The 19,909-nt window shown below is 27.4% G+C and overlaps 1 protein-coding gene across 4 annotated transcripts in view; it reads right to left on the reverse strand.

Moving 5' to 3' along the window:
• Positions 1-19,909, reverse strand: part of LOC107438772 (POU domain, class 2, transcription factor 3) — a 545,522-nt gene that overhangs the window by 368,731 nt on the left and 156,882 nt on the right. The window contains exon 1 of one of the 4 annotated variants that reach the window (XM_071180570.1): positions 15,672-16,155. The exons of the other annotated variants lie outside the window; for them this stretch is intronic. The gene's annotated coding sequence lies outside the window, so the exon portion shown is untranslated. Of the gene's footprint in view, positions 1-15,671; positions 16,156-19,909 lie in introns of those variants that run through there. 4 annotated transcript variants of the gene reach the window in all.

Here is a 19,909-nt window from a genome sequence, read left to right on the forward strand (position 1 = left end):
ATACTTCATTTTGTAATTTTCAAGTTCAAATTTCTGTTCTTTAATGAAATTAAACGCATGAAAACTCTTTATTAGCAACAGGTTCTACATAAATTGTTAATGAGTTAAGCATAATTTGAAATCAGATTTAACAAATTTCGCATCGAAAATACTTATTAAGAGTTTTACAGCTATTTAAAGGTCCTCTTTTGAAAAATAAGAGATTTGACAATTTGACTATGTTACTTAACAGAGAATAAATATAAACGCTACTCCCTAATTTAGCAGTAAATAAAATATGCTTTTGAATATGGCTAATTTTATTTTATGTTTTGTCTGCATAGCACAGCCCCCTAACGATTCGCTGATCAACCATCCCCAATTGCTTTACAATTATTTTTTTTAAAGATAAATAAATTGTTATATCAAAACTAAAAAAAGATTTAATTAAAAGTTCACGAAGTTTTGTATTGTATTAACACAGATTTGGAGCAATAGTTCCTATTTTGAGCAATAATTCCTATACTATATTAGTATATTGATGAAATTTAAATCTAATCACTTTGTTGAATTACCATTTCGATTTCATTTCAGAACTTGCTTTTTAAACTCTTATTGAATTTTCGGCTATTGTAAGAAACTCGCTAAAAACTGCTAAAGAGCTCATTTAGCAATAATATTAAAATTTTAATATTTAATAGAGCTTTAGAATATTAAATAGTTATATTTTGTATTCATTATTCTAATTGCAAGCGTAATACGTATTATTGAAGTAAATATACAATTTATTTACCACTTTATAGTTATAAACGAAAGCTTAATNTTTTATTATTTTAATTTCTTTCAGCCTTTGGCCACAAATACATATAACTCAATATAATATATAATATAATGTAATGTAATGTAATATGAAACAATAGATTTCGTTTTAATACCTAAATTTTGAAAAACAATCAAAACAAAAACGCAATAACAACTTAGAATATTGAATGAGTGAAAATGACTAAATGTCGTTAAATAAGGGATAAATAATTTACAGGTAAAGACCGTTACAACTTTTAGTCACATTTTGTTGATATTTCCGTCTCATATTTGTTAATTACGGACTTGATTTGATATTTTGACACCAACAGCATGTGTTGCATTTAACAAAACAAAATTATAGTTACCAAATTTTAAATGTTAAGGATGAAAGTAATTCAAATACTTCTGCCAAATTCAAATTTTAAGAGTGTCTTATACCTTTAAAATATGATGTTTAGATTCAATGGGAAACATTTCTAAAAATTAAATGAATTATAAAATATTCAAAAATAATTATTATTCACTCTATAAATAAAGAAATTTCGTCCCTGAGATCCTCCGCAGGTTGACACAAACTAAGCCTTACAGCAAATTTAAGAAACTATTAGTACTAGGAGATGCAAATATTCATACTTTAAAAAAATGCATCTCATTAACAATGAGGCTACTCATTTTAGCTTCTAAAAATAGAAACAGGAGAAAAGTAAATAAATAAAATACCCCTCACATAAAAAAAAAGAGCAAAGAAACACGACTAGAAAGACAAAAGAACTCCTTCCATAATAAAATCCCAAACTAAAATATTTATTCAAACAAATTAAAAAAAAATCACTTATTACAACGATCAGGCGGAGAAAGGTAAAGGAAGAAAAGAAAAGAACGATTCGAAATTATGAAGCCCGTACGAAGGCATAAAATCAACATATCTCGATTTTCAATCAGCATTAGATTACTGAAGGAAAAGAAAAATATATACATTAACATAATAAAAAAGTTGAAAGAGGGGAATGCAGGAAAAAAAAAACTATTCACCGGAGGAAAAAAAAAAGGAGAGAGAGACAAAAGATGAGGTAGAGCGGAGAAGAAGCGCAAGAGCAAAGGATGAAGAATGCTAGATGGATGGAGAGGGGGATAGAGAGAGAGCCATCAACTAAGATGGCAGTAGAGAGAGTGAAAGAAGAATAAAGAATGGGGGTGGAAGGACTTTAGAATAGAAAAAGCGATCGATGTGGGGATCGATTCGAAATAAAAAAGAGATCTTGGGGAGGGATGACTCAGAAAGAGTGTGCATATTCGAAGGGAGGAAGAGGAGAGCCGCCAATGGAATGCCAGAGACGCGGCGCACATGACATCAGCGCATACACCCTATTGGTTGTGGGTGGTTTTGAAGTCAGAGAATGGCTGAAATCAAATCGTGCTAAATATATGGGATTTACAACTGTCTTCAGCCCAGGGCTTAAAACCTTCTCTACACTCATTTCCAATTTCGAAGAAAAGGCGGGTCCTGGGACTTTAAACTACGCCTCTTTGAAGAGAAAATTCCTCCGCATCCACCCCCGCCTCATCAAGAATGCAGTTGGGATTAATATATACTTTAGGTCCTCCTTAAAAATTTTCTAAATGGCTAGAAATAGAAATCAATTTGCATGCTTAAAATAAGTCCCAACTGCCAATGACTGCTGAGAACAGCAAACATGTGTTACTGACTGATGTTAATGTCATTAAAAGTGCAGCATATATAATTTATAATTTTAAACAGTATTTATATATTTTTAAATATTCATTTAAGAAAAAGTTGAATACTTAAAATAAGTCCAAACTGTTAATGACTGCTGAAGGTAGCAAGAACATAAAATATTGCGCCATTGACTGATGATATTCCACTTTGATCTTTGATGTGCACCACACATAATTTATAATTTTAAACAGTATTTATATATTTTTAAATATTCATTTAAGAAAAAAAGTTGAATACTTAAAATAAGTCCAAACTGTTAATGACTGCTGAAGGAAGCAAGGACATAAAATATTGTGTTATTGACTGATGATATTCCCCTTTGATCTTTGATGTGCATCACACATAATTTATAATTTTAATCAGTATTTATAAATTTTTTTAAATATTCAGTTGTAAGAAAAAGTTAAATCTTCAAAATAAATCTTAACTGCCAATGATTGCTGAAGAGAGCAAATGGATGATACATATGATCTGAGATGACAAATGTTAATGTCATTATAAGTGATACAGATATAATTTATAATTTTAAACAGTATTTATAGTTTTTTAAATATTCATTTAGGAAAAAAAGTTGAATGCTTAAAACAAGTCCAAACTGTTAATGACTGAAGGCAGCAAAGATGTGAAATATAGTGTTACTGACTGATGATATTGTCCTTTGATTAGCAGCCTATATAATTTATAATTTTAAACAGTATTTATATATTTTTTTAAAATATTCAGTTAATAAAAAAAGTTGCTTGCTTAAAGTAAGTCTCAACTGCCAATGACTGCAGAAGACAGCAAACAATACATACATGTAATTTGAGTTATTGACAAATGATAATATCATTAAAACTTCAGCACATCTCGTAATTTTAATTTTAAACAACATATACATTTTTCCAACGTAACAAAAAATGTTTTAAAATGAAAGCCAGTGGCTACTAAAGACAACGAACTGATAATACACGTGATTGTCTTATGTTAATGTTATTAAAAATGCAGTATCAACATTTAGAAATTTTTAATATCATATACTTATTTTAAATATTCAGTTAAACGTTATTAGCTTAATATAAGACCCAACTGCCAATGATTCTTGAGGACTGAAAATAGATGATACAAATGATCTGAGATATAGACTAATGTTAATTTCATTAAAAGCACAAATAATTATAATTTTAAACAGGATATATATTATATTAATTATATATTCTGCAAACACATTACAATTGCGTTGCAGTTCAATACTAATGTCATTAAAAGTGCATTAAAATTAGTGAGTTAAAAGTTTAAATAATATAAAATTTTAACAGTATTTAAATATTTTTTTAAATATTCAGTTATAAATAAAATAACAAGCATAAAAAATCCCACTCGCCAATGATTGAAGACAGAAAACAAATATGACCAAGGTTATTAAGTGATGTTAATGTCAATAAATATACAGCACATCTGACTTAAACTTTTTAACAGCATACATATTTTTAAAACATTCAGCAACAGTTATTTTTAATAATTCTAGTTAAATAAGGAATTTTATCCACAAGTTAGAATAATAAAAAAAAAAAATTTTTGAAATGTTCCATAAGTTTAAAATGTATATGTATATGATTGTTAAAAAATTTTAAATTACTTCAAATCATAAGCTAGAAACCATTAGATAAAACTTAGTTAATAGTTTTAAAAATAATACATTGTTTCATACACATATCCCCTAATCATGGCCAAACACCTAGCTTTAACACTATGGTAGGAACGCCACGTAATTTTAACCTTAGTCAGACGTCGTGGACAGCGCCTGCGCTAGTACGCCCTGTCTCCAAACTTCCGCATCACAACCAACGAGAGGACTTTCAGTCACGACATATTTGACGTGCACCTTGCTGCGTACATACGCCGGTTGTTTTGTCGGTGGAGAGGATTGAACTCATAACCCTCAGCCCACAACTATTGGTGCGAGCGTCATCTTAACTAGTGATCCAATTTCATCAAGATAAATCGGAATGAAGAAATTCAAATAATTAAGAATGTTCCATAAATACATAACTCAATTATTCTTTAAAAAATACTTTAAATAATTTGATATATCATTCAGTTTGCATTCACAAAAATTGTCACGATTTTTTAGAAAGGGGATATTATATAGATTATATAGATGCAGCTTGAATATAAGGTATTATTATGAACAGAATATACATATTTAGGTACTAAAATAAAAAAGAAAAATTTATTAAATTATATATATATATATGTAAAATGATGCAGTCGGACCGAGCAGGGAAACAGACACAGGATTTTAATTAAATCAGAGTAACTTTTATTTGATCATTCTTAGTTGAGTGGGAGCGAAGAAGTGATGTTTACTCCATCAGCAAACAGTCNATATATATATATATTTTACAACCACTTCACATTATTCCAATTTTACACATTATTATACCTAAATTCATTAAATATCCAGTCTGAAATCGCAATATAAAAGACCTAATGTAACGAAATGAAATATGTAAACTATCAAAGCTAACTGTAAAAACTTTCGACTTATTAATCCTTAAAATACTTATTTAAAGTTGCTAAATAAAATTAACAGATTTCAGTCACATTTTTTTTTCTTTTTTTTTTTTGTATTTTACAAATAGTTTTAAGTTATGCATAAATGTATAAAACTGCTGCATGTCTGCAATGTTTATCATCATTTTTTAGATTATGATGGTTTGAGTTGCATTCATTGATCTATAATAAAAAATAACCTATAAATCTAAAAATAATCTATAAATTTAAAACTTCCCTTTTCTTTCTCTAAAAATACATGTTCATTTGCATATTCCATTTAATTGTCTAAATACAACATGAAAAGACTAAACTCTCTATAAGTATTTTTTTTATATAAATTATCATAGTTTGACACAAATATTTCATTAATTAAAATTGCTTAAAAATTCGAAAAATTCCAGATTTTTTTTCTTCTTGTATACGCTACAGCTTGACGTTTTTAAATATTATAGTTTGACACACAGCTCCTAAATTAATATTGCACAACATTAAAAGATAAAAATATCTTTCAAACCTTTTTATTTTAAATATTATTGTTTGACACTAAAAACTACAAAGTGAAAAAGCAAAATACACTATTACTCTTTTTTTTTCGTTCTTAAATATTAATGTTTAACACATATATTTCCTTAATTAAAACTGCAACGTGGAAAAGCAAAACACGCTATTACTCTTTTTTTTTATTTTAAATATTATTGCTTGACACATGTGTACATTTATTTAATTCAAATTGAAGAGTAAAAAGCTTAAGCATTCAATAAACATTTAAACCTTTTTTACTTAATTATAGTTCAAAAATGCATTTTTGTATTAAAATTACAGCGTGAAAAACATTTTTACGTTAAAAGTATATTATAGTTTTACATAAACCTAATTTATTAAAACCACAGAGAAAGAATAAAACTATTATTTTAATATCAATTATATTTTACTTATAAAATGGCAACGGAAACAAAATTCAGTTTAACACCTTATTAAGTCTACAGCAAATTTGCACGTTTCTACTGTTCAAGAAACCAATATTATGGTTTTACGTTAAACTTTGTTTTTCAGACTGTAAACGAAATCATCCCGTAAAAAAAAATAATAAATAAAGTCACCTGAATTTAATTTTTCTTTCTAAATGTATTTCCCTTCTGTCATGATTGTACAATGCATAAAATTTAATAGCTATAATGTCGATCTGAAATATGGTGAGCCGTTAATATTGAATGAAATTATTAGTTGAATAAACACTTTTTAAAATGCAGTAAACTTAGCTTTTATTTACAAGAAGGATAAAAATCCACTTAAATATTCATGAGCAGGAGCTTTTACAAAAAAAAAAAAACATAATAGCGCATAGCGTACAAATTTAACAGAATGTATGTATGAAATGATGATTTTTAAAAAGGCAATTATGATAAATGAAATTAACGATGATGCTTAATATTAATGAAAAAACACAATAAAAATTACATTCTATGTCACTAATTTCCTTACATCGCTAATACATAGAAAAGGAAAAGCGTTAAACTTCAAAGTGAAAAACTTTAAAAAAAATTGAAAAACTTCAAAGATGACAAAGCACAGTTTTTTGTTCTTCATTTAATAAGCTTAGCCCCCCCAAAAAAAACAGAGAAATAAATTTTAAAAAAGTAATCATTGTTTATTCGAATTCCCTAATAGCTTTCTTTTAATTGCTATCTTGGATCTTAAAGAAATGAAACTAAAAAAATTACTTTATTGCAGTTTATTATCTCATTTGTTTATTATTTTTTTTAATTTATTAAGATACATTAACACTAGAAAGACTGAAACTTAGTATATACCTATTTAGCCCAAAAGCAGTCAAAACGACTGGATTGTAAAAGAATAAATAATGCGTAAAGAAATTTTTTTTAAATCAATTTTTAATATTTTTTATGTTATTTACAGTTATATAACAAGTTATTAGTAAATATTAACAATAAAAAAATTATATGTTGTACAAAATTCTAAGAAATTGTGTCATTCTATACATCATTGTTTTTCTAATTGAAATTAAAAGCAGTCAAAATGACATCCTTAGGCAATCTAGTGTTAACAACAGCAATTTCTAAATCCAGGAATAATGAATAAATTAACAAAATCCAGTAATAATGAATAAATCTAACGAACCAACAACAAAAAATGACAAGCTACGAAGTAGAGAAAAAAATTACAAACATAAATAACAGTTCATGGTGCAAAAATGACTCAATTTACCAAATGAAGTTAGTGACGCAATCCCATATTAAAATAAATTTTAAGCGTAAAGTATATTCATTCAATACTTAAATACGTTGGAAAACTATTATCAAGTTCTAAGATATAATACGTTAAACATGATTCAGAAAAATATAATATGTTATGCAAAATTACGTCTAAAAATGATTAAGTCTTGTAATATGCAGACGCATATCGTAAAATTTAAATCACGCAAAGGGACAAGAGAATAAAATAATAAATGTCTGCATATATTTCCAAAAACAATACAGGTTTGAATGCAAGGTTTATGCTTGATTAAGCAACGTTATTTTTCTCAAGATAAAATAATGCACGCAAGATATAAATGAAAATCGTGAATAAGAATAGTTATGTATTCAATCGGAAAAAAGTCTTCAGTAATTGGAAAAAGATAATAAAAATTGTCCAGACATTCCTAAAGATATTAAAACAAACTCGAAGGATGAATCATAGTCGAAAGGAAATGATCGTGCGGCAATAAAAATGTATTAAGAATATATTTCTGCGCTAAAAAAGGAGATGTATTAGTATGGATAATTAAAGAAAAAATATTTTAAAATGCATGAGGGTGGTTTCTCAGAACGTGCGAAATTCAAAATGGATAGAGCAAGATTTATGAAGCATTTTTTCTTTAAAAAAATATCAATTTTTAATAAAATCAGTCCATAAAAATAAATAAAATTAATACATAATCATGACTATCGTAAAACAATCTTCGGCGTGAAATTTACAAATATTTGATGAAACAGTTAATTTATATTAATATGGGCAAAGAAAAATGTCACCTTTATATATTTCTTTCTTTTTTTCATAAGTCCTTTCAAAATAAAATTAGATACTGTGAAATTATTTTCTTGGTTGACTAATCAAAATAGATTTTCCATTTAAAATAGATTGCAAAACAGAATAATCTAACACATTCAGAAAAAATTGTACATTTAAATATAATTTAGTTTTAATTTTTTTTTTAAAAATTACTAATTTTTTTCATAATTCCTAACCTCAATTAACATAATAAGCACAGAACTTTATCAAAAATTTTAAGGTTTCTGGGTTTAATTTCACGTGCTTAATCTTTTATTCTTTGAGATCTAAGAAACAGCATAAAGAGAAACAAATTCCTGAAAAATTACTGTGCTGTAAGCTAATGACATTTGGGGTAACTAAAAAACACAATTCTGGTTAATAAGACCAAATTTTACGGTATTTGAGCCATTCATTTGGTAATTTTTCCGTTCATATGGTAATGGTTTATTAGAAATTCTCGTTTACAAAATTGTAGTTCATATAACATTTAGTAAGAAATATAAAACTGAAAAGTAAATTTAACTGAATAAATGGTTTTAATGCCATGCTCTAAGGTATCATGATAGATGATCAAATTTTAAAACAATTATCAAATTTTATCGCCTATCATACAACTAAATTATATTGTTAATTTCACTAAAATCATTACCAAAGAGCTTTGATAAAGATTACCGAGTTTTTTTGTTGTTCCCGCACAGCCAAAAAGAAGATAAAATTTAGCACATTCTTGAAGTTTTGACCACATTTTTTTCAATTTAGTGACGCAAGCGACATACGAAGCAAAACCAAACTAAAAGAACAATTAAATTTAACTTATTTTACCCATCTAAGACAGTTCATTTTTAAGGTAAAGAATTAACTACACATTAGAAATTTTCATTTTTATAAAAACACANAGATGAGTTGTTGCACAGTTCCGTTGCCACACAAGTGAAACAACTCAGACATCTCAACGCATGCTTACATAAAAATACGTATAATTTTCCTACTAAAACTACAAAAAAAAAATTACTCAAGGGTTTCAAGTTTTTATTCCCTTAAATAGTTACTTTCATTTTTAAAATACTTTATGTAAAAATATCAGTAAAAATTATGAGTTAACGTTAACGTGTTTCCAATACACTGTAAAATTTCTAAATCAAATTACTGTAAAAAGTTCTGGCACCTTGGGTGCATCATCGGTAAAATCTAATTTACAGCGAAATCGATTTTTACCGAAAATTTTATACCGCAATTTTTATAGTTATATTCGCTTAATTACAGTGATTCAGTGACTTTACAGTAATTATTAATGTAAAAATTACGGTATATCAGAATTTTTGCTTCGTAAACAGTAAAAAGGGATTTTACGGTAAAAAGTACTAACACCCCGAGTACCGGTGCTTTTTATTGCAATTTAATCTAGAGTTTTTTAAAGTGCAATCATTTTTGTCCTCATCATAAATTGCATTTCGCCTTAACTTAGTTTGGTTCAAAAACCTTAAGGAGTATTAAATAAAAATTAAATTAAATTAAATTATTATTATTGAAAAAAATTATATTAAAAAACAAAATAAAATAACGGAGGGGCAGTAGTAATTTTTTAGCTGATTTGAATAAGCTAAAATCATTAGTCAATGCTCTGAAAATTTAATATATTTCCTGTATATGAAGAACAGAGAATCAAACAAACCATTCCTAATTAGCTTAAATATGTTTTTTTTTAGTAGACAGTTAAATAATATTTATAATGAGGCGTAATAGTGACAAGCAAATTAATGGAAAGCATTTTTAATGAGTCGGATTTTTTTTTAAAGGCTAGTTGCATTGTATATTTCTAGTAACTTGAATATATAGCTCCAAAAATATGTACTGTATATATTAATTGAGCTCTGTTTTTAAATTTAGTCCGTATATCTTACTATTAGGTTAAGGACAGATGAATGAAATTACATTTTACGCATTCAAATTGATCTGGTAGTCATAATATCTATGATTAAACAAATTTATTACTTTTAAAGAGTGTAATTGTATGGCTATAATAGTTTTTTTAAAAAAATCAAGGTAAGGAAAATGTGGACACAAAAATGCCAGACTTTCTGAAAAATTACCCATAGATATTACTCAATGTATGGCTAAAACTACCAAAATATGGTAAAATTTATCGTGTTTCTGGCTCTATGGGAACATTAAAAAGCTCGTAATTTTTACCGAAGTGTTTTGGTAATGATTTTCGTAAAATTAACAATGAAATAAGGTTTTATAATATGCGATAAAATTAAGATAAATGTGGTAAAACTTGGTAGTTTTATCATGCCACCTTAGGACATGGCACAAAAACTATTCATTCGGTTGAATTGTGTGGTAATAAGAACTATAATTTTGAAAATGGCGGTATATAGCATATATTTTGGTTTTTAATACCAGAATAATGTCTTTTTTTATCAGAAATGTAATATCATACAGTAAGGTAATTTTACCAGAACTTGGTTCTTAGTGTTGGTTTTTCATAAACATGTTTGATTTTTATTTAAGATTGTTCTTTGTAAGCTTATACGCCATAAAAGCAAACAATATATAATTTTTATAGCTGTATTCGAAGTTTTAAAAATAGTATATTATTCATACTATAAAATTATTTAAAAAAATAATGTTTTTAGTACATAGTATAATATACAAGAGCTATAATAATAATATACTTTGTATATAACTGTATAAAATTTGTAGCAGTGATACATATATGACTATTACGTTCGTTTTCTCGCTCGTTAGCCAGCGCCATCTATCTATGACAATTACACAATTGGCACAAAATGTCAATATGCAGAAAGGCCATCGTCTTTTGAAAAGGAAAAAGAGTTTATATTCAAACTTTTCAATATATTGGTGATTCTCACCAAAATGCGACAATTTACTATAACTGCCACAGAGATTTAATACCGAATGATTTTTTTTAAAGTTTAATTAATAAAACTATTTTTTAGCTTTTTAGAATGATTTTACACTGGTTTTAACAATAACACGTATTTAAAAATATATGACTTTGATGTGTTATTATTATTTTTTTTTTTTTAACTTTTCATGTCACCAACGATATTTTCAACTATTACTTGTTTCTTCAAAACTTTTAAAGGCGTTTCTAAAACATTTTCTCAAGGAATACTTCCAAAATATTTTGTAAAAATAAGTTTTTCAGCCAAAAATTTGTATGCTACACAAAAACATGCCTTTTTACCGTCCAATTTAATTTTTCTATAATCTACATTAATCTCGCTAACATTAATCATTTTAGCTTAAATGCAAGATTAATTCATTCCGTTAAAATAAAGCTTCCAGTTAGAACAGAGAAGACGGTATTAGAGAAAATTCCATTTAAAGACATTTTTAAAAGAAAAGCAAGCAGATTTTTATCAGGGCCATTTTCCTGCTTTCACTAAATCATTAATAACATATACTATCTTCTTAAAAAGCCTTGTTGTTAATAACACAAAGTAAAAGAGTCAGGCTTAAAAGTAGAATAATATAGAAAAACAATCATAACATTTCATTATAGTTTCTTGGAATATCATGTATGCCAGGGGACAGTAGAAACTGCATGTCAATTTACATGGACACGTTCAATTGAAAAAAGAAGAAATCTTTGTAAAAAACTTAAAAGTGTAATTTGATCTCATAATAGAAAAATCGAATGAACAATAAATTTAAAATAATGATGTCAGTCATCCTTACAGTGTCAAAGCTTTATATTCCTACAATACAGCAAATATAATCAAAATTTTAAAAATAGTAACCCTATCTAAAAATAGACTAAATAATAATGAAATGGATAAAAGCCTGGGACAACAGTAAAATGTTTACTCAAAAGAAACTTTAAAACTGTATATTTGAAAATCCGTGCTATATATTACATAAGACGCAATTTTCGAAACATAAATTAAAATTATTTTCAATTAATATTATAGTAAAATAAGAGGTAAAGAAGGCTGAAGAAATAAGAGGCAAAACAGTTTAGCTGTACCTGACGCATTTTAAAAACATTTCAACGTATATACATTTACTAAAAACATATAGTAAATGAATTTGAATACTGAATGAATGTTATTAGAAATTTTATTTCAGAAACATTAAAAGTGTGAGTTTTTTGAAAATGACCCTTTAACCTATAGGAGCTAACTTTTAAGCACCCGGAATCGTTACAACTCCGACTTCAGTAAAATTTCCTTTAACTTCAACAATACAGTCATGAGGATTACTTTAAAATTTAACAGTATCTTTAAGACTTATGCAATCAGCATTTGAAAAAATAAATTACAAGACCTGATTTTTGTGGTATAAATTTTGTTCTTCATTTCGTTAAGATTTAAAAAAAATCAATGAGTAAAAAAACTTTTTTAATTACATGCAAGTTGTAAAACTTTCTATCAAATTGGATAAAAATTGAACAAAAATTTTAAGTTAGTCTTTTTCAGATACCTCTAAAATGACGTACGAAGTTTAATCACAACAAAATCAAATTTAAGTATTACTAGTTATTATAGTTAGCCTCAATTTAAAAGTGTTATAAACGTTAATTTTATGCTGCTCCAAGGAACTAGAGTGTTTTTTAAGTAACCGCAATTAATAATATTTTGTAGATAAAATAGTAAAAACAGTAGAAAAATTATTAAGTTGTGAATATTATAAAATTTCAGAGAGCCATTTGGATTTTTTAACAATATCATATTACATTTGAAAAATAAAGTTATTCATTTCACCAAATGAGTCTATTGAATCTATTTTAGCATTGTATGAGTCTATTTTAGTATTCTATGAATCTATTTAATCATTTCATGAATCTACTTTTGCATTCTATGAATCCATCTATGTTGTTTTCTTAATTCAAATTAAGTTTTTATTCATCATGTGCAAACTAACATTTTTGAATAAATTAAGGCATTGATATTTGCAGTATTTCAGCGCAGTTCAGACTATTTAGAATGATATTAGCCCTGAAAGACTGTACTTTCAACAAATTGAACGTATGGAGAACAATTTCTAACATACTTTTATTCATAAGGAGAATTAGAATTATTAAGTGAGTTTAATTTCGTGTGATTGTAAAAGACAGTCACACAAAATTATACTTAATTGAATAAATCAATTCATGAAGGTCATTTTTCATAAACATTAAAAAAATACTTCCTTTTTAATTCATAAACCGAATTACAGATAAGGATCAAATTCTCCAGTTTGCCTTATTCTTTGGCAAGTTCTATATCTTCACTCTTTAATTGTCAAATCATTCATAAAATATAACTGGATCAAAGGTCAAGCATAAAATCAAAAAAGTAAATAAGATCAGCTACAAACACTACTATTCACTCAGCAATAAAATCAGGACTCCAATGAGTTTGAAGCTTTAAAAACAATCAGTAACTAGTCACCTGATTTGAACTTTACCTTTTGCATACAAGTAATTGTTCATTGAATTTTATGAATTCGTTATTGTTTTAAGACAACAAAAAGTCATTTACTAACTACCATTTCATAACAATAAGATTTTTCTATTACGTATTGTTTCATGACAATGAAATTCTAGCACAAGTTATTGTTAAACGGCAATAAAATATTTGCAGTGCTATAGTGCTACTTTAAAAACAATCAGTAACTAGTCACGTGATTTGAACTTTACCTTCTGTATACAAGTAATTGTTCAGTGAATTCTATGAATTCGTTATTGTTTTATGACAATAAAATTCATTTACTTACTACCATTTCATAACAATAAGATTTTTCTATTACGTATTGTTTCATGACAATAAAATTCTAGTACAAGTTACTGTTAAACGACAATAAAATTTTTGCAGGGCTATAGTTTATCGACAATAAAATTCTTGTATTGCAAACATTAATGCATACATTTTTTTGCAACAATGAAATCGATACACTAACTATTGCTTCATGACAATTAAATTCTTCGATTAGTTATTGTTCAACAACAATAAAAATTTTGTTTCATGGAAATATTATTTCATGAACTATCTATTATTTGATGCCAATTAAATTCATAGACTAGTTACGGTTTTTGTTTTATGCTAAAAACAATTATGGTAAATAATTATATACGAAACCGTCCACTTCTTGCTGGCCCGATTCTGCTGTCTACCTAACGTTTTCAGGGAATTTTATTTTTTAATAAAAAAGTGTGGAAGAAATAGTGGCAGCTAGTACCAAGCAAGAGCATCAGCGAGGAAGTGATATTTATTATTCATATTAAACTAACAAAAGAACTGAACTTCTAGAAGCCTCAACAGAAATGCACTAGTATGTATCAGAGAGAACATTTTGACGCTTTCTCAGACAGTTTTGATATAATAACTAATTGCTTCAAAACAAAAAAAAAGGATTCCAAAAAAAATTTTTTTTTCATTTTTTAAATATTTTTAAAAAAAATATTAATAATAACAATTCTAAAGAAAACAGACGAAATGTATTAAAAAAGTGAGTAAATGAAAAAATAATAGAACAAGTGATTGATTTATAAGAGTTTGAGACTTAGGCTTAATTTCCAATTATTCGTACCCAGAACACTTAAAAAAAAAAAGCTAAGTTCCTAAATTTTCAAATAAAACAGTTTTTAAATAAATGCTTAAAGACCTAATTGTAGCTTCGCTAAATTTAATTTCGTAATAAAAAAGATTAATACTAAACACTTATATTTTTTTAAGCACCATTGATTATTAAGAGATATAGAGAGAAAAAACCTTCGATTTGACCTTGGATAAAAATATATCATTTTTAATTACGTAAAAAAAAATATGGATTTAATCGCAGATTCATGTTGAGTCTGATCGATAAACTATTTTCATAACCAGACTTACTAATAGAAAAATCTCCCGACCGATCGCTTGAATTCTACTAGACTATTCAAACGGAGAAATTAGAATTTTATAAGACATGTTTAAGCTTGTGGCTAACACACCCACAAATTCTTCCATGTCTGATTTACCATAATAGAGTATAGGATAGGTTTCTAACAATGCCATCTACAAACTTTAATTACTTACATCAGATTACTTTAAAATAAATGCAATTTTGTTGATTAATATTTGTTAGTAATCAGTGCGTGTGACAATTTTTTCTCTAAGCTTGTATAAAAATTTAAAAAAAATTTCTTAAACATTGTATTTTTACTTTAATGTTTCAACTCAACGATTTTAATCATTCATTGATAAATTGCTGACTTTAATTAGTAAATGAAGTACACTTTATGTACTTATAATTAGCATCTACCAAACTCAAACAGTTGAACAGTTTAATGGGAATTCCGAGATAATCAAAACTTCAAACAAAAATAAATAAAAAATAAAAAAAAATCGAATTGCAAAGATTCTTTTTTAAACATATTTTTTTTAAAAAGAAAAAAGCAATAATGCAAGTTTTCTTTTTTAAAAAAAAAGTAATGATAAGGGGTTAACAACCAAACTACAGACGGATGCATAAATACCACCATAATTCACAAACTTCACAAAAAAAACAACAAAAAAAAGCAATGATAAACTTAAAACAATAAACAAATGACATGAAAGTCCATACTTACAAAACCCCAGGCATGGTAGCTAGAAAAATCAGCTTCATGCAGTCCCGTCGGACAATGACCCCAACCTCGTGCATCAACCATGCTGCCACCTCCACCTTCCAAAATTTTAATCCAAAAAGTGGTGAATCTAAACATAGCGAAACACATCGAAGAAAGTGGAAAAGCAATGCACATTTTGAGATGCTCTTCGTGAAGAAGATCTTTAAGAAATTGGTTGAAAATCTTGAGCTAAAACGTGGATCAAAGACACCCATGAGGGCACATGGTTCTCCAGACAGCGTCCCGAGGTACACATAGACAGTGAACGTGGACCAGCTGGTCCCTTGATTTCCCGGACCGGGACAATAGGGGGAAGAGGACGACCTGGGGGTCACGGTCAGGAAAAAAAAAAGTGAGAGAGAGTGGGATGAATAAGCGAGGGTGGGTGGTTGGCCCGGTGGGGTCTGCCAGATACGGCAGGTGTGAAGTTGGTCTAAACGTAAACAAGCATCTGAAGAGGGTCTTGCACTTCGAATATGCTTGGGGGGATAAAATGAGAAAGTTATAAGGAGAAAATTTAAATCATATGCAATAAAATACTTGGATAATAAAACTCCAGTGCTTGCAAATTTCAAACAATTATATATTTTGAATGAGTTCATTCACACTTGTCCAATGTTTCTATCTGACACGAGTGTATCAAGCGAGTGTATCAAACGAGAGTATCAAAACAACGCGTGAAATAAGTAAAATAGCCGAGTTTTGCTGCTTGAAAATGCATATGGCTCAGCAGCAAATACTGTATTTTTTTATTAGTTAATAATTTATTTATTTACTTTTACAAGGATTTTGTGCTTTTCACTCATAAATTATAGAAGCGGTTGTTTAATTCAACCTAGAAACACTGGATTGGCGTTCCTGAAATAATTAAAAATATTCCCAAGAAACTGAAGTGGTAAGATATTACCTGTTTAAAAACTTCATTCGCTTCAAGAATTATATAAATAGTTAGAGCTTTTAAANCAGAGCAAAACTCTGTCTCAAAAAAAAAAAAAAAAAAAAAACAGGCGCCCATTTTCTAGACTTTTAGAGACGTGAATGAGAAGAAACAAATGTGATTTGAAATATAATCAGGGAAAAATGTAATAGAGAACAAAAAATATCGCGCGCCTTATATCTCGAATTATAATTTGATGAGGAAAGTGTATTTTGCGAGTTGCAAAAGATATATGTATGTTGCCGAACACAGTCAATACCCACCATAAGTTGTATTTTTGAAAATTCAATAAAACGGATTAAAAGTCTCCAGCTCTTCGACAGTTGAATTCGGTTGAGAGGCAACTTTCGCGGTCCTTGGTAAAGATATTAAAAAGCGATCGTAAAATTATAATTAATACACACTGAGAAAAAGTATGGTCAAAACTATCAGAATATGGTAAAATTTAGAGTCTCTGGCTCTACGAGAACACGAAAAAGTTCGGTAATTTTTACTAAAGCACTTTGGAAATGATTTTGGTAAAATTAACTATAAAACATTGTTTTATAATAGGCGTTAAAATGCAGTAAATGTGATAAAATTTGGTATTTTTATCATGATTTAATGATTTACGTGGCATAAAAATCATTCATTTGGTTGCTATTTCTTTTCAGTTTTTAAAGTCCCACCATCATCAATAAAGAGTAAAACTACCTCAAACCATCAATACTAAAGAGCGAAACTACCTAATTAATAGTTCTTATATGCTTATAATTAAATTATTAATTTTACATGGGTCGGAATAGCCTTGTTGGCAGGGCGTTGCGCCCAGGTCGTGAGTTTGATCTTTGCCGGCAGAAGATTCCTCGAGTAGTAAATGGTGACTGGTGCACGTTAAATCTGTCGGGGTGCAAAGTCTTTCATTCTCCAATAACAAATCATACCTCTAGGGCAGGGATGGCGAACCAATGGCACGCGTGCCATTTATGGCACGTTATTCAATATTTTGGGCACGTCACCGATCACAAAGTTCACTATGAAGCATATTAACGATTAAATTAAAATTAAAAAAAAATTAACAAGCTAACAATAAATAACTAGCAAAGAAAAATTAACAGTTCTGCTTAAACTAACATCTTATATCCCTAATATAAGTTACTTGTCATCTAATCTGCAACAATGGAAGTCACACTGATGTCACTTAAAGTTGAACTACGCTTATAACTGAGACATTGCAAAATGTACTTTTTTTTCTCAGTAAAAAAAGAGTTTTGAGTTGATAGTATTTACCCAATAATCACGAAGTCAAAACTATTTGTCGGCACGCCTATGACCTCATTAAACAATTTTCTAGAAAAAATGGCACGCTGGTGCATAAAGGTTCGCCATCCCTGCTCTAGGGGTACTGCATTGGACATAGATCATTCTCTGGTTCAGGTCAAAATTACAATCTGTGGGTGAATGAATGGGTCCACTCAATAAACGGGTTGTTACGTATGTGTGTGGCAGAAGTCAAATTCTTGGCCAAAGATGGCGCCACTGGAAAACGAGAAGAAACGCACCCCCTTTGCCTTGCATACGACAACAACATTAATTTGACATAGAGGATGAAACCTTTTTTTTTAAACTATAAAAACCAACATTTTTTTTAAACTTTAAAAACTTTGCTACAACTAAGAAAACATTTATTCAACTACCGTAAATGTTAGCAGCTATGTAAATCCTACCCACTTATTTAACTCACCTTAGTAATTGTTTGTTTATTCCACAATAATTCTTTCCACAATAATAATACAACTTTTTATTGAATGATAGACATACATTCATGCCTCCAAATTTCTGAAGAACCTCAGTTCTTAAAAGCAATTAGTAGGAAAAAATTGTAAAATAATAATAATTATAACTTTATCTGTTTCTCATGTCATATGCAAATAACTCAACTCATCTGTCGTATCTATATTAATTGCTATTGAACGTCAAAAACGAATTAAATGCTTTTTGTAACCATGATTTAAAGAAGTTAATTTTAGGAATAGGAAAACAGGCAAAACACAAGTCATTAAAATACTTTGCTGAAATACATCTTAACTAAAATAATATTATGAAACGTGGTTTTATATTCTCAATATTAAGAAATATAATAATATATTTTATACAATACTTTATTTGATTCAAAAAGTATTTTTTGAAGTAAATGAAGTTTTATATTATGTATATATTTCCGTTTCAGTTTCTTGGATTATTAATCTAAATATAAAAATATTTCATAAAATTTAGGAAATTATGAAATTTCAAAAATTTTCTTATATTCAAACAATATTTAACAATATTTTTAATGTTCCGAATATTAAGAAATTTAACAATAATTTAAATGTTCAGAATATTTAGAAATTTAATAAGGCTTTTTAATATATATTTAGAATACTATACATTTTAATAAAATACTTAGAATACTAAAAAAAATTTCATAAGACGTCCTTACATTTAAAATGTTAAGAAATTCAATAATGTTTCTTAATATTAAGAAAACTAAAACATTTCATAAAACATAGAATATTTAGTTTCAGCAATAAGAAATTTAAAAATACTTCTGAACATTCAGAAATTTAAAAATATTTTTTAATATTGAAAAATTTAAAAATGCACAACATTCCGAAATTTAATAATGCTTATTAACATTCAAAATATCAGAAAATTAAAAAAAAATTTATAATCATAAGTTTTTTTTTTAAAAAAAACTTATTGTTTTTTTAATAAACTTTCAGCAGTTACATGCAAGCTAAAAATAGAATTAGCTTAATGGTGTTCAAACGACGGGAGCTGAAATGGTGTTTAAACTATGGCAGCTTTAGTTCTCTTATAACAAAAATATTAGTATATTAGTAAATATTAGTATATAAATATTATATCTATTACAAATAATATTTATACATATAATAAATATTTTTATAATAAATATTCTTTTAAAAATTATTACTTTGTAAACATTTTTCCCAACTTATTAAATTTCATAATAATTTTTATCAATAATTTGTGGTTTTTTTTAGCGCCATTAGATTTTGAGATTCCATTAGTCATAATGAAATAAAATCTAGTGATTAATGCTATTCTTTAAAGTAAATTAATATTAATAATATTAATATTACATTTAATAGTATAAATTATTTAAAGTAATTTTTTAATATTTTACATTTTCTTTTTAAAAAACGCTTCTTTCATTCCTTCCACTTCAGTTGAAAAAAACCTATTTCTTCCATGNGCGCCATTAGATTTTGAGATTCCA

The sequence above is a fragment of the Parasteatoda tepidariorum genome, chromosome 5, assembly GCF_043381705.1.
Source record: "Parasteatoda tepidariorum isolate YZ-2023 chromosome 5, CAS_Ptep_4.0, whole genome shotgun sequence".
Classification (NCBI taxonomy): Eukaryota; Metazoa; Arthropoda; class Arachnida; order Araneae; family Theridiidae; genus Parasteatoda; species Parasteatoda tepidariorum.